This window comes from Ambystoma mexicanum, chromosome 3q, assembly GCF_040938575.1.
Source record: "Ambystoma mexicanum isolate Mex_15411 chromosome 3q, UKY_AmexF1_1, whole genome shotgun sequence".
NCBI lineage: Eukaryota > Metazoa > Chordata > Amphibia > Caudata > Ambystomatidae > Ambystoma > Ambystoma mexicanum.
The window spans coordinates 868,140,538-868,154,986 of NC_090926.1; the positions used below are offsets into that span (position 1 = coordinate 868,140,538).

A 14,449-nucleotide genomic window follows, 5' to 3' on the forward strand; every position below is an offset into this window, starting at 1 on the left:
TCCTCCAACATATGATGCAGAAATACGTATGGCGTCGGGTGGAGAGAAACAATTGATAATTGGAGACCTGTTCCCTGATGGTCGATTTGTGTCATTGGATGATTTTTCGGTCCAAATTGGTAGACAGCTTTCTACAAGTATTGCAAAATCTCCGGGTTAGGGCGGCCGCCCAGCGGCTGTACCCATCGTTTTTGCAGGAACCCGAAGCGCAGGAGTGCATCACGGCAATAACTGTTGGGGGTGACAATAGGTGTATGATTTCCAAACTTTAGAAGCCGGGCAGGGTTGCAAAAACAGGGTATGCCAGAAATATTATGCAAGATTTGGGCACAGGTTTACAGATGTACACTGAAGGCTGTGTTGTGTTTTGACTTAAGTATCTATGAATGCCGGTTACCAGCTGATGTAGATAAAAATACTGAATCAGCTGCCCAGCATGCCTGTTAAATAGCTACGTTTTCTCCTCGTATAGATGGTGCATGTGCGAAATATGGATTGTCTCCTGCCAACTCATTCCATGTGTTTTGGGACTGTTTGCCTGTAAACCTATTTTGGCACAGTGTGCCCGAAATGTTGGGTGACATTGAGGGAGTTCTCTGTAATGTGTCAATCACAAGGAGGTTTTTTAACCCCATCTGTATTGCTTACAAATGCATCCTCCAACACCGGAAATCGGCATCAATCCCAACTTGTGGTGAATGGCTTTAAGACTTGGTCTAAACCAGCGAGACGGAGGAGGCCTTTACTGCCAGTGTCACCCGAGCCTCCTCACCTAGGAATATTTGCGCACCTTTCCGTCTCTCGCTGACTCGTATGGTGAGGCAGAATATTGTTGAATAGGAAGTTTTTGGGAGGATACTTGCACCTGAGTTTTATCACAGTGGATGGAATAATGTGTCACGATGTATGTATCCTCATATGTCACTGTCATGCAGCCTGTCTGGTTTGTTGAAAATAAAGTTTGGAAAAAAGAAAATAATTGCATCTAAATCTACATGAGTGGGCTTTAAGAACACACGTAAAACATTTACATTTAAAATATAACTCATGTAAATAGCCAGATTTAATTCACCATTTAACAGTAGAAAGACATTTTTTCCTGGGAATAATATAAGCATGTCATTGCCCCTGTAAGAAAAACTCTGGAGTGAGCCCCATAATGCACTGCAGTGACAGCCTACAGTTCAATGTTTCCAATCCGAGAATGCATATCTAGCTTTTGAGCCTTCATTTGAATTATGTTGCATCTTTTTAAAGGATTTGGAGAAAACTCCACGTTTTGTGACACTTGTCTATATTGTTTTTTCGGTGTACCTCTACCTTAGTCATGCCTGCCCTCAGAGGGCTGCAATGCCAGAGTAAAATTGGGTGAGTCTGATGTGCATGCACAGTTTACCTGTCCATTACATTGACCAGGGTTCTGCAACCTTTAGATCTCCAGATTTTTTTACTTCAACTACCTTCAGCACTTGCCACCATAGGCAATGATGAGAAATCAAGATGTAGACCAAATATCTGGAGAGACACAGGTTGCAGGTCGCCTGGTAAAGAGGAAGGCCTGGTGTATGGCGACATGCTTTGGAGGAGAGTTTGCGGGTATGGAAGGGCAGTCCAGGATTTCCCAGAACGGATGCCACTGCGTAGTCACAGGGCCCTGATGCCTAGAATTGAGAGTTCCTGTTTTCTATCCAGACGCATATCTGATGCCCTCGGGTTCTGCTGATATCCACCCATCCCCCTGACTTATTATGTGATATCAAGAGTCTAATCTTCAACATGTTCCTCTTGGAGGATCTCTGTGGCATTCTCCATTTCAACATCTAGGCATTCCATGTCTGCATTTTACTGGCTACTCAACCTTGACAAATTGTCTCTTCCCATGCCGAAAGGAGCAGTTCCTATGCATCTGTCTGGTGAACACTTCCCCCATGAGGGTTATGACTGACACCCCTTCGGTCTCCATCTGCCTCTAAAGCCACCATCTTGCCTCGGTCCCTCTGAGGATAGTACCATCAGAGGCCAACTGGCAGAAACCTATCTGTAGCTAGTCATCAAATCTGTTGACTCCTTCCAAGCCGCTGAGAGTAACTTCTCTTTTAGGAACGCCTCCTACTCCTGGTTCACTCATGGATTTTGTTTTGTCTTCATGCTTTTCTCCATCGCTGACCGGGTCTCCAAACTCTAGTACATCACCCACGGATGATGTCATCACTTTGAATGGAGTACTCATTTCAGTAGCGATCAAACTGAATGTCATCTCTGCTGCCTCGATCTACACCCCCAGGCTGCAGAGTCTCAAAGCCATCAACAGTAGACTTAGCCATTCTTGTGCAATTCAGAAAAGATCTCAAAACCCTCTTCAAGATGCAACTTATTAATACACAGTAACAACCCTCATCCCAACCCCAAAGGACCCCCACACCTTAATGCTAATTAGTATTTCTGTTGCTTAACTGTCATGTAAGAAAGCCCTTTTGTAACTTTGCACCTAGCATGCAATCGTATTAATCTCTACAGTCTGCTGCTTCTCAAAACTAGATCTGTGTTCAATAAATACCCAGAATGCAATAAATAAACGAAATACATTTTGTTTAAGAAGGCCATGATTGCTTGCAAGACTCTGCATCAGCCAGTTCAGAAACTCTGGTTCTGTTGGTTCGTGCAATTCAGAGGATGTTTCTTACTCTGCCTCTAACCAGGCTACCTAATCATGGCAGGATGATAAAATGCTCTAGTACAGGTTCCGCTGCTCAGAAGAGCTCATCTGCTTGTATATTCCGTGGTGGCAGCAAAGTAAAGCTCTTCATGCTCAAATACCTTTGTCCTGGCTCCCTCTAGACAAGGAAATCAAGAGTTAATTTTCAAAGTAGTATTTACAGCTTCATCAGCCTTGAGAGCATCTAGTATGACTGCAATTCTGAGCAGATAAGATAAACTTGTGGACGCAAAGCAGCTACTTGCCCAGTGTGTGCCAGCTGATAAATAGGAATATTGATTGGATGTTATCCGTGAACTGAAACTTGTCTCAATACAAGTGATGTATGTTTTGGCAGATTTAGCACACTTCTTGAAGTCCTGTAATGGCTAGACTGTCCCTCAAGCATCATTCATGGGAGAGCTTGACACTCTAGCCATAGGTGCAACAAAACATTTTGACTCCTCAACTCGGGCCCATTCATTTTGGATCTCTTGCAGACAAAATCCAGAAAACTATAACAAATTCAGTTCTCCAGCATGTGGTCTGGCATGGACTCACATGCTCATGAATATTCCCAGTCAGGCCGGGAATCCTCAGTAAAAGAAAAGTTTCACTTTCACTTACTGTATTTCTTCTTTCAACCAATCATTCAACTGAGTCATACTGCCCCAGCCAATGACTGCCCTCTCGCTAAGCCCTTCCTCTGGAAGCCCTCTACAGAATTTTATTGCACGGTCAAGTGTTAGGAGTCCTCAATTTTTGCTCCATGAGCTATTCTGTTTTTTGCGCTTTTTCGAGAAGTCCCATTTTTGTTAGACAGAGCCTGTGTGCTCTTTCTCTCCATCGGCTGACAAGCAGGGATCCGTTGGTTCGTGAATTTCAGCGCCGCCTCAAGGGCGAAGATCTTTGAGTTTCGTCATCTTCCAGAAGGCCATTGGGCCAATTCCGGACCATGTCGGAAGAGAAGAGGGAAGTTCCCTTTTCAAGCTCCGCAGTGTGCAGCAGGAGCAGAACGTGTTTGTTGGGGACAAACACCTTCAGTTCCTCTACAGTCTCCATCCGGACCACAGAGAAGGGGATTGCGAGATCTGCCTCTGGTTCACCAACAGAGAACCATGAAAGCTCATTACAGCAGAATGGCGGCTTGGCTCAGTGCCAAGGTCTCTGCCTTGTGCCCTGGGCAGGGGCATGCCTCACCCAGGACCGGCCGGTCCGAGGAACAGGCTTCTAAGTCCTTAGAGGGCTCTCCATCCATGGGGGCCCAAGACAAGGCCAAGCACCGCAAGTCCACTTCCTTTGGGGTCGCTGCACAACCTCACCATCTGCCTCCATCTCCAGCCATCAGTCCAGCTCGTCCTCTAAGAGGAAATCGGCAAACCAGGCCAAGTTGCAGAAGAAGCCCAAGAAACTTAAGGTGCAGGAAAAGTTGGCCGACCTACCCAAGAAGGCCCAGGCTGCGCAGGAAAAATCGTAGTCTATCGAGATGGTAGCAGCCGCTCTCTTGAAGGCCAAAAGGGCTGACCTGGTCATTGTAGCCCCGAAGGCGCTTAGGGTGTCCCTACCTGCGCGGTGGGAGGCCTCGACCGGGGCTGTGGAAAGGACACCAGAGAAGAGGATGCGTCACTAAGCCCGAACCTGACCCCTCAGTACGCAAAGGGGGCTGGGAGAGGAGACATCCGGGCAGGATTGGATGTTTCTTTCGTGAATGAGGAGGATCAGAAGTCCATTAACATGATCCACAAGGATGTTTTAGGACAGCAGTGGAAAGCCCAATTGGGATGGCAGCAGAAACCCTGACCGGGACGAACGCGGGGCCTAGTAGGCCTACTGCCCAAACCCCTCCAAGAGAAGTATCCTTGGACATCCTCTCGACCCTGCACACGTTGGTGTCGGATATTCAGAAAAGGATTCTCCCGGCCCTGGTCTGTCCGGCCATCCCTGTGTCCCCTATGATGCCTGTGGCCCCGGAACAACCTCTAGGGGAAAAGGAGGAAGCGCCACCCAGCACCTCCTCACCAACCTCCGCACCCGCCCTCACCTTCCCCTCCCTGGGACCAGAACACGGACGCAGCAATGACATAGTCCTGGGCGGTTTGCCGCAGCCGAGAGTCTCCGCCGGATGAGTTAAGGTCATTCCATGCCATGGTCACCTGAGCGTTCAAGCTCTTCCAGTCTATGCCTGAGGAGACCAAGAAGGAAGGTTTCCTTTACCAGCGGCGCAAGGCCAAACTGAAGAGCATCATGGTGGTGCCCCTCCTAGATGCCATTTGGGAGGAAGGCCTGGCACTGATGAAATACCCGGCCAAGTGGGACAGCCTGGAGAGAAAGTACCGGGTGCCGGAGTCTGCACCACAGTGCCTGTGGTTGCAGCCATCACCGGACTCGGTGGGATCGGTGGCTGCGAGGAACAGGTCATCTAACCCCTCGTCCTCTGTCCCCCCGGACAGTGAGGGGAAGAAATTGGACACCATGGGTAGAAAAGTCGTATACTCCGCGGCATCGACAGTGAAGGCGGCCAATGCGCTGGCAATCCTGGCCAGGTATGACAGGGAGCTGGTACAAGCTAGTCCCAATTCTGGAGTTCCTACCCGACGACAAGCTGGTGGAGGCGTTCTACCTCCTCCAGGAGGGGGAGGTGGTGTCGGATCATGCCATCACGATGGCCTTGGACATTGCTGACACCGGTTTCCGGCAGATGGAGAATGGTGTCTGCATCTGTCGCCTGGGCTGGCTTAGGGCCACCGACTTCCGCCAGGAGGTCCAATCGAGGGTTCTGGACATGCCCTTCAGGGACAAGCTCTTTGCAAAGACAGTCAATGATTCCTTCCAGGCCATCGAGGCTGATACAGAAACGGCTTGTGCCCTGGGCACTCTCCAGCAGCACTGCTCTTCCTTTCAAGCCCCCGGCAGATCGACGAAGGGGTTCGGTAGTGGTTCCGCTTCGTACCGTCAACCCTCCTGATCCATGACTCAGTAGACCTACAGAGGCCGTTCCAAGGCTTTTCGTGGGAGTGGCCAGTGCTGTCGTCTCCCCCTAGGTGGACACAGGTGCCGAAGCAGGACTGAACCGGCCAGGAGCAGCACGTCCCTCCGCTCCTGCAGGAGGTCCAGACCATGCTAAGAAAAGGGGCGATGGAGCTAGTTCCACGACGGCTGCGGAGTCTATTCAAGATACTTCTTAGACAAAAAAGACTGGGGCTGAAGGCCCATTCTAGACTTGAGGCGTCTCAACAAGAACCTCAAGTCACACAAATTCAGGATGGTCCCGTTGCAACACGTGCTCGGCCAACAGGAGGAGGGAGACTTCTTGACGATGCTGGGCCTGGAGGATGCATACTTCCACGTCCCCATTCACAGGAAACATAATAAGTTCCTGGGCTTCGTAGTGCAGGGAATACACCACCAACTCAAGGCCCTTCCATTTGGCTGAAGTCAGATACAGGATGTATAGTAAGTTCTTAGCGCCAGTGGCAGCCCATCTACAGGGGATACATGTGTACCCGTACCTAGACGGCTGGCTCGTCCGGGCCAAGTCAAGGGAATTTACATCGGGCACACGGAGAGGACCGTCCAGCTGCCGACGGGTCTGTGGTTCTCAGTCAGTTATCCAAAGTCCTGCTTGGCGCCACCACAGAATGCTCCGTTACTGGGATCCAGGCTCAACAGTCGCCTGCCTGGCCTCACCGTCTGAGGAGAGGGTAGTGGCCATACTGGAGAAGGTGCGACAACTGCCATCACTGAAGATCGCCATGGTGCGGGCCATCAAGTCACTGCTCGGCATGTGTATTTACCTTATCCGGCTCTGCATGCTACGGATGCGACATCGTCAGGAGTTCCTAGAAGCTCACTGGATTAAAGTGTCCGGAAGCTTTGCAGATGAGATCCCTCTCGACAAGTTTTGTCGGACGATAAGGTGGGGGGGGTTGTCCACACCAAAGTCGCCCAGGGCACGGGGTTTCAAAACCCTCCATACCAGGAGACTGTCACCAGGGCTGCTTCTCTGGAGGGCTGGGGTGCCCACACTGGGGGTCTCCACAGCAATATCCTGGTGCTGCAGGCAGTGTTCTGGGCCCTCGAGTCTTTTCTTCTGTCCCTGAAGGGCAAGTTGGTGAGGACTTTCACAGACACCGCCACCACTATGTTCTACCTCAGGAAGCAGGGGGGCACCCGATCCCCAGCGCTCTCCAGGGAGGCACAGGATTTGTGGCACTGAGCCATCAACCGAGAGATGTTTCTCATCCCCTTTCACCTGGTGGGGGTCAAGAACACCATTGCCGACTCCCTCAGCAGGGAGCTGCGCTCCTGCCACAAATGGGAGCTTCGGCAGAACCAAGTGGACTGCATCTTCAAGTGGGGGCAGACCCCAGAACGATCTGTTTGCAACGACAAACACCAAATGCCGAAGATTAGGCAGCATGTTCCACCAGCCGGGGAGCATGGGGGACGCCTTCGCCTTCCCGTGGGAGCCCTCTTCCTGTACGTGTTCCCGCCGCTGCCTCTCCTACTGCAAGTCATCACTCAACTCAAAAGGTGCCGATGCAGGATGATACTAGTCGCCCCGACGTGACCGAGGCAGATTTGGTACCTGATCCTTCTCAGCCTGTCTGTGTCGCCTCCGGTCAAGCTGGCAGTGGTCGCGGATCTGCTCACCCAAAAAGGAGGTGCAATCCTGCATCACGACCCAGGGTTATTGAACTTGAAGGATTGGCTCCTGCAGCCCTAGAGTTTACGGGCTTCCGGCAGATTGCAGGGAAGTCCTTGCCCAGGCCAGAGCATCATCGACAAGTGCTATGGGCACAAATGGAAGCGTTTCACGATGTGTTGGTCGCAGAAGATTGAACTTCTGAGGGTCACAGCCCCGCAGATTCTTCCGTACATGTGTCCTTGGGCGAGGCTGGTGCACGCCTCCATCAAGGTGCTTCTGGCGGCTATCTCTCGCTACACCAGGTCTCCAGGACGATCATCTCTTTGGTCCCACCATCTCGTCAAGGAGTTCCTCAAAGGACTGCTTTGGTCTTTCCCGCCGGTGAAGGCTCCGGCATGGGAACTCAACATGGTGCTGACCAGGCTCATGGTGGCCATTCCACCTCAATGAGCCTTTGGTGTTGCTTGTGTTCTTTCTGAAACCTCCGTCGCCGGCTGAAAGGACTTTGCACTTGCTGGACGTTGCTCGTGCTCTGTGGCACGCTTGAAAAGTTTTAGGAAGACGTCTCAACTATTAGTGAACTTTGGTCCTGTTAACCATGGCAAGGCCTTGTCCAAGGCTACCATCTCCAGGTGGCTCTCCAGGTGGCGCTCCAGCTATATCACGTCATTGGTCGGCCAACCGACCGCTGCCCGGCCTTCCGAGAGCCCACTCCACCGGAGCAATCGCTGCGATAGAGTTCTTGTCTGGTGTGCCCCTGCTGGACATCTGCATGGCCGCTATGTGGGGGTCCATGCACACCTTCACATAGTTGTACTGCATCAACAGGTATTACTAGAGTTGAATGCAGAGTCGGCCAAGCAGTGCTACGCAACCTGTTCGCCTGAGGCGAGTCTGTTCCAGAGGTAAGAGATAATTGCTTTTGTTACTGCTATGTATTCTTTAATCGTGAGCAAGTGAATCCATGCCAGACCCCATGCTGGAGAAGGAACAAGTTACTTACCTGGAACTATTGTTCTGCAGCATGGGTCTGGCATGGTTTACATGCAAACCCTCCGTCCTACCTCTCTGTGGCTCTTCTTGGTCATACTGCCACTTTACCTGCTTACCAAATCTGAAGATGGCTGCCAGAGGAAGGGCTTGGGGAGAGGGATGTTGTGTGAATCCATGCCAGCCCCATGCTGGAGTACAGTAGTTACAGGTAAGTAACTTGTTCCTTACGCTTAAAACATATGGTCGAGTTAAGAGAAGAGGGAATTTCATTGGCAACAACAAAAGGTGTTGCCCATATAAATACCAGCATCACAAGGTTCAACTCTAGTGAGAATCTCACACCCAAAGGCCTCCGTACCAGCCGAGGGAAAAACCACAAGCTCATGTGTGTGATGGAGGTACACAACTAGCTCCTCTACAGAGTTTCTAGTGGCTTTGCACTCGCACCAATGATCACCCAGGTGGGAGGCATAAGCCACCAGAGGTTTGGAGCTTTAACTCAAACAAGTGTATCTGCTGACGCTTCAGTCCACTCAACAGGCTATATCTCCTGTCAAACCAGTTTGTCTTTTTCTGCAAAGGGGATGTTTTTGCCTTTCCTGAGCCTCTCTAGATGACAAACACCTGTAAGGCAAAGAGAAACTGTAAGTCAAACCGGATTTGAGACCTTTTCTGGGTCTGAAGTTGGCAAACATTCGTGAAAAACATTCCGAATGTTGGCATTTCAGCAGATGGTACCTTATTTGGCAATAGATCTCCAAGACGTCTTCTTCCACAGCCCAGTCAGTGGAAAAGACAGATGTTGCTGTTAAGAAATTTCAAAAGGTATGGTCCTCGTTGCTTCCTTTCGGAGGAAGAATACCTTTATTTAGCCTTGGTTGGATAGTTGCATTATAAAAGCATTAACTGATCCCTCTTGTTTCTGCAGCCTATGAATCAACTAGTTCTGCAAGTAAACTGAATTCTACTTAGAGACTTGCTTAGAGAATTTGCAAACTGAGCTCAGCAATCAATACCAGGGAAGCTAGTGTCCAGAACTTTTTCAACCTGCCAGTTAACTGCTAGATGCACTGCACCCCTGGATGGTGGCCACCTCTTTTGTGTTCTTTCACCCTTAACTCATCTAACTTTGCATCTTCAGACATTTTCTTCTTCGTGCTTTTACTTCACCTTTATCTTCACATCAAACGTAGCTCTAGGATTAGAGATGGGGTTTTGGCTAGGATCCAGTTTAGCTTAACTGTTTAGTTTAAGATTTGATTTAATGGTAGGAGTCTTGATAGGGTTGGGGCAGGGGTAAGAATATGGGTAACAAAAGAACGGAGGGTAGGTAGAGGAGTCTCTCACTCTAGAGGAAGTTTATTTTAGGGAATAGGGGGTGGGTCTAAAGGGTTCAGGGTTAGATTTAAGGTTAGGAGTTCCAATCAGGGTTAGTTGGATGCGTTAGTTTAGGGGTAGTGGGAATGTGGTAGGAGGGAGGATAGGATTTAGGGATAAACCCAATTCAATCCTTATGGTTGGCAGTATGGTTGGGTTTCAGGGTGGGATTAGGGGAGAAATATGGATTATAAAACAGGGGTTAGTCTCCCACTGCAATAACTAATGGTACGAAGAGGTACGCGACAAAGGGAATGCAGAAAGTTGATATTCAACGTTGTGTTTGTTAGAATCATGCCTTTTTATAGTCCCTTACGTGAGACTACGGATGCACCCTCTCCAAGAATGCCTGGAAGATCAATGGCAACAGAAACAGATTGCTGGGAATCCAGTATAATCTGAATGCAAAAAGCCATAGTCACTCTTGTGGGTGAAAGCTTTGAATCTGATGATGGGGGAGCCTTGTTTCTTTCCCTAGCATAGAACGTGAAAGGTACAGATACATCGCATGAGTTTCAGTTGATCACTTATCTCAGGGATCATGATCTGTGACCATATTTGCAGTCCACCTGTCTGAGCTTTCCTTCCTTTGAGTTGGCATATTTACCAGTGCTAAAGGACAACATGACCACTATGCACTCTATAAACAAGCAGGAAGGAAAACCTATGATTGTTTCAAGGGAGGCTCAGCTTCTTCTGGCAATAGGCTATCCAAAGGTGAATGAGAAGTACACCTTCCATGGAGAGGTCATGTTGTTGTGGCCAACTTGTCACTTGTGTTGACAATCAGGAAGGTTTAGTGGTGAGTAGAGGACCGAGGGTAGTGTATAAAGAGAAAAGGGGGGTCCCAGAAACGACAGCTGTCCCCCATGAAACGGATGATACAAAACAAACTTGTCTGCGGGGGTGTGGGGGGATGTCCTCCATGAAGAGGTTATTGGGAAAATCACAGAGCACACAAAATCCCCAGTGAACTACACGCATTATAAGTGTCAGAGGATTTTGTCTTAATACACAGACAAGGTAGTGCTTCACACCTACGTTCCTCTCCAAAATTCATCTACAAATGTCATGTTAACCAGTCTAGAGCGTCCATCTGTTTTCCCTAACCAACCAAATAGAGGTGAAAGAGCACTACACACACTGGATGTGCAGAAGCAGTCCTGTTCACAGAAAAAGGATAAACACACGTTTTTGGCAAAGTAAAGTACAACCAAGTATTTTACTTGGCAAAACAGAATATAACCATCACAATATAATTTGTCGAAGCAGATTTAAGCAGCAGTGTATTCCCTTTATAAAGTCTAACATTTGACTAGAATGTTTAATACATTTACCATAGATTTCTACTTATAATACTGTTCTGACATATATTCTTGAAGGTAGAGTCCACTTGATTTTTGAATGCTGTTTGAAAAAGGAATGCATAATGCATTGGCTGGTTTGGTCTTCAAACAGGAAATGTAATATTTCTGGGCTCTCTTCACAAGCGTGCTCATGTTTTCCAAATAACATAAACTGGTGCCAGTCCTTTGGCTTTCAGTTCAGCAAGGCACCATTTTAGATGCCTGGGGAAAATACTATTTTAGGAAATTAGCCAATAGCATACTTTGCTGTCAGTATTAAAGTTTGTGTTCCACCTAATCCTTGAGCAATGGAAGTACAATTTTGCCAATGCATTTCAAAGAAATGTTACTGATGTATGGCAAAATCTGTGCCTTATGTCTGATGCTATCAATCAGGTGAGCAGGTATCTAACTTCCTGCATCCCAAGGGTTCACCTTTTTCATGGTAGCTGAAGAATAACAAGAGGTGAATGAGTTAGAGGCATTATTCCTTCGTCCCTCACTTTATTTTCCATGGGAAATTTCTGTTGTGGGGGAGGGGGGTGGGCAGCGGAATGGAGATTGGATGGTTTTAAAGTGAAAGTAATCTGTCAGTTATTAAAGCTAGCTTCTCTAGTTTATTCTGTGCAGGGGGATTTTTCATCCCATCGCAGGACTTTCCTGGCAAGCATATTTAGGATATGTTGCAACTTGCCTTCAGCAGCATCTTACTTTCTCAGGAGCTTAAAACATACCATTCTGGTTCTCCTCTACCAAGCCATGATATGATGTGGCATTCGTAACGCGCCTGTACAGATTCAGATCGCGGGGCCCCAGCCGAAGAAAGAGGTCTGCCCCCAACTCTTTGCTTAGAGAAGCGCCTGACCCTCAGAGTTGGGAGAGCGGTGAGCCCGAGAAGGCAGATATTTAGGAAGAGAGTTTGAGGCCGTGTGGTCCCCGGCCCCAGAAAGCCTTGTGGACAATGCAAAGGGTCTTGAACTTGATCCTTGCTGCCACTGGGAGCCAGTGAAGGGATTTCAGAGCTGGAGAGATGCAATCCCTGGGTTTGAGGCCAAGGACAAGTCTTGCAGCTCTGTTCTGGATGAGTTGAAGAGGGCAGAGAGTAGAGGCAGGAAGATTTAGGAAAAGGCTGTTGCAGTAGTCCAGCATAGAGCCAACCAGAGCTGTGGAGACGGTGAGCTTCTGGGGGAAAGTGAGGAAGGGAAGAATACCTCGGAGGAGGTGCAGCTGGTAATTTGACTTCTTGGAGATGTCGGAGATGTGAGGAGAGTTCGGGAGTCTGGAGTCGAAGATGACCCTGAGGTTCTTAGCCTCACAGGTAGGGGAGGGAAGAGGAAAGGAGGGAGCTGGCGTTCCGATGAGGAGGATCTCGGTCTTACTGGCATTAAGGCAGAGCTCATTGGCGGCACACCACTCCTGGATTGCAGACAGAGGGACGGTCTGGAATGAGAGTAGAGGTGGCTGAGGGGAGCCTGAAGGAGAGCCTGAAGGAGAGCTGAGTCTGCATAGCACTGGAAGTTGGTACAGAGGGCGGCTATGCGATGGGCAAGAGGTGCCAGGTATTGGTTGAACTGCCAGGGAGAGAGATAAGACCCCTGGGGAACACCACAGGTTGATAAGGAGGGAGAGGAAGGACCAAAGTTGGACCTGGGAGGGTCAATCAGTGAGGAAGGTCAGCCATGCCAGGGCCTGATCAGTGATACCCAGGTTATCATGGAACCTGTTGAGCAGGATGGCATTGTTTATCGTATTGAAAGCAGAGGACAGATTGAGGTGAAAGGACAGAAGGAAGGTTGGAATTGAGGTTTTAGAGCAGGTCTTCATGGATGATCAGAGCAGTTTCAGTGCTTCTGGAAGCTCTGAAGCCAGACTGATGGTCATGAAGACCACCAGCAGCTTCAGCGTGAAGGTTAAGCTGGGATACAGCCGGCTTTTCCAGGATCAGCAGACGGTTTCTTAAGAATGGGGTGCACAAGGAGTGCTTCAGAGGTGAGGGGAAGGTTCCTGTGGCGAAAGTGTAATACAGAATTCAACCAAGGCTGGAGCGAGGGTGTCCATGTGGCCCTTGATAATTTTGGAAGAACAAGGAAGGACCTGTTTAATGATGAGACTTTCATAGATCGCACTTGTCTAGAAACATTATCAGGGGTGAACAAAGGAGGGCAAAGGAGGACGAGAGGTGGCCGCAAGAGGGTCTGGGGAGAGATGGAGGAGGATGGAGTGGGGGAGAGGGTGGGCAGGATGTCCTCAGTTTTAGTGATGAAATGAGAAGCAAGGGTCGTGCCGATGGCCAGGTAGGGGACAGAGGAAGTAGAGGCTGCAGCAGGACTGGCCAGCTCCTTGCAGATTTTAAGAGTTTGGCTGAGTTATTTGATGCCGCAGAGACGCAGGCTTGGATGTACGCTCTTTTTGGCAAGGACAGAGTCTGTATTGCCTTTGGCGAAGGCGGCAGGACATTTTGGCAGAGGGTGAACCTGTTGCCCTCCACTTCCTCTCAGCCACCCTGCACTTGTGTTTAAGGGTGACGAGGTCCTGAGTCATTCCAAGAGTTGCACTTGGATTTGAGTTTCGGGTGGATCCTCATGACGGGCAAGTACATCAAGAGTGCAGAGAGAGAGCAGAGAAGGTTGGAGAGGGCTGTGCAAGTCAGCCAAAGGTGCAGAGGGAGTAGAGAAAGTGGTGGCAAAAGACTCAACTGAGATACGCTTCATGGGTCGGATGACCAAGAAGGTGGGTGGCAGAGCTGCAGTAGGATTGGCCGGAGGGGTAGAGATGGAAGGGAGAAAAGGAGAAAGTGATCACTCCAGGAGAGAGGAGTGGTGAGCAGGTTAGAGGGGGGGGTCTAAGGAGATCATAACATCCAAGATGTGCCCTGCAGTGTGTCGGGCCCAGAGGGGTGAAGAGAGAGAGAGGTTGCGAAAGAGTCCAGAAGGACATGAACCATCCAGGTGGATGTTGAGGTCTCAGAATAGGAGAAGTTGAAAGATGGAGGCAAGGAGAGAGTAGGCGAGGTCCGCCCACTCAGAGGAAGGAGGTTACCTGGCCAGGCGGCCGATACATAGTGGCAACAGTGAGAAATGGAGAGCCTACAGACCAGGCATTCAAAGGAAGAGTAGTCCTCCATAGGAATGATGGAGGCGGCGATCCACTCAAGAAATATACAGGCTACACCCCCACCGGGACGGTTGGATCTGGGCGAGCCATCCACTGTGCAATTTATGAATGTCCTATGGATGCTAGATCCTTTGTGGCTATGTGCCGTTGGCTGTCGGACGTATTTGATCAGGTCAAACACTGGGTCCTGTTATTCATTTGAGTCACTTGAATATCTGTAGAGTTTGGAATTAGATCTTCTCTTTTCAAACTGATTGCAACCAGTTGGTTTAGATC

At 49.2% G+C, this 14,449-nt stretch overlaps 1 protein-coding gene across 1 annotated transcript in view; it reads left to right on the plus strand.

The window, feature by feature from the left end:
- The window catches only part of ATAD5 (ATPase family AAA domain containing 5), a 648,582-nt gene that overhangs the window by 559,915 nt on the left and 74,218 nt on the right, over positions 1 to 14,449 (plus strand). The gene's annotated exons all lie outside the window — the stretch shown is intronic.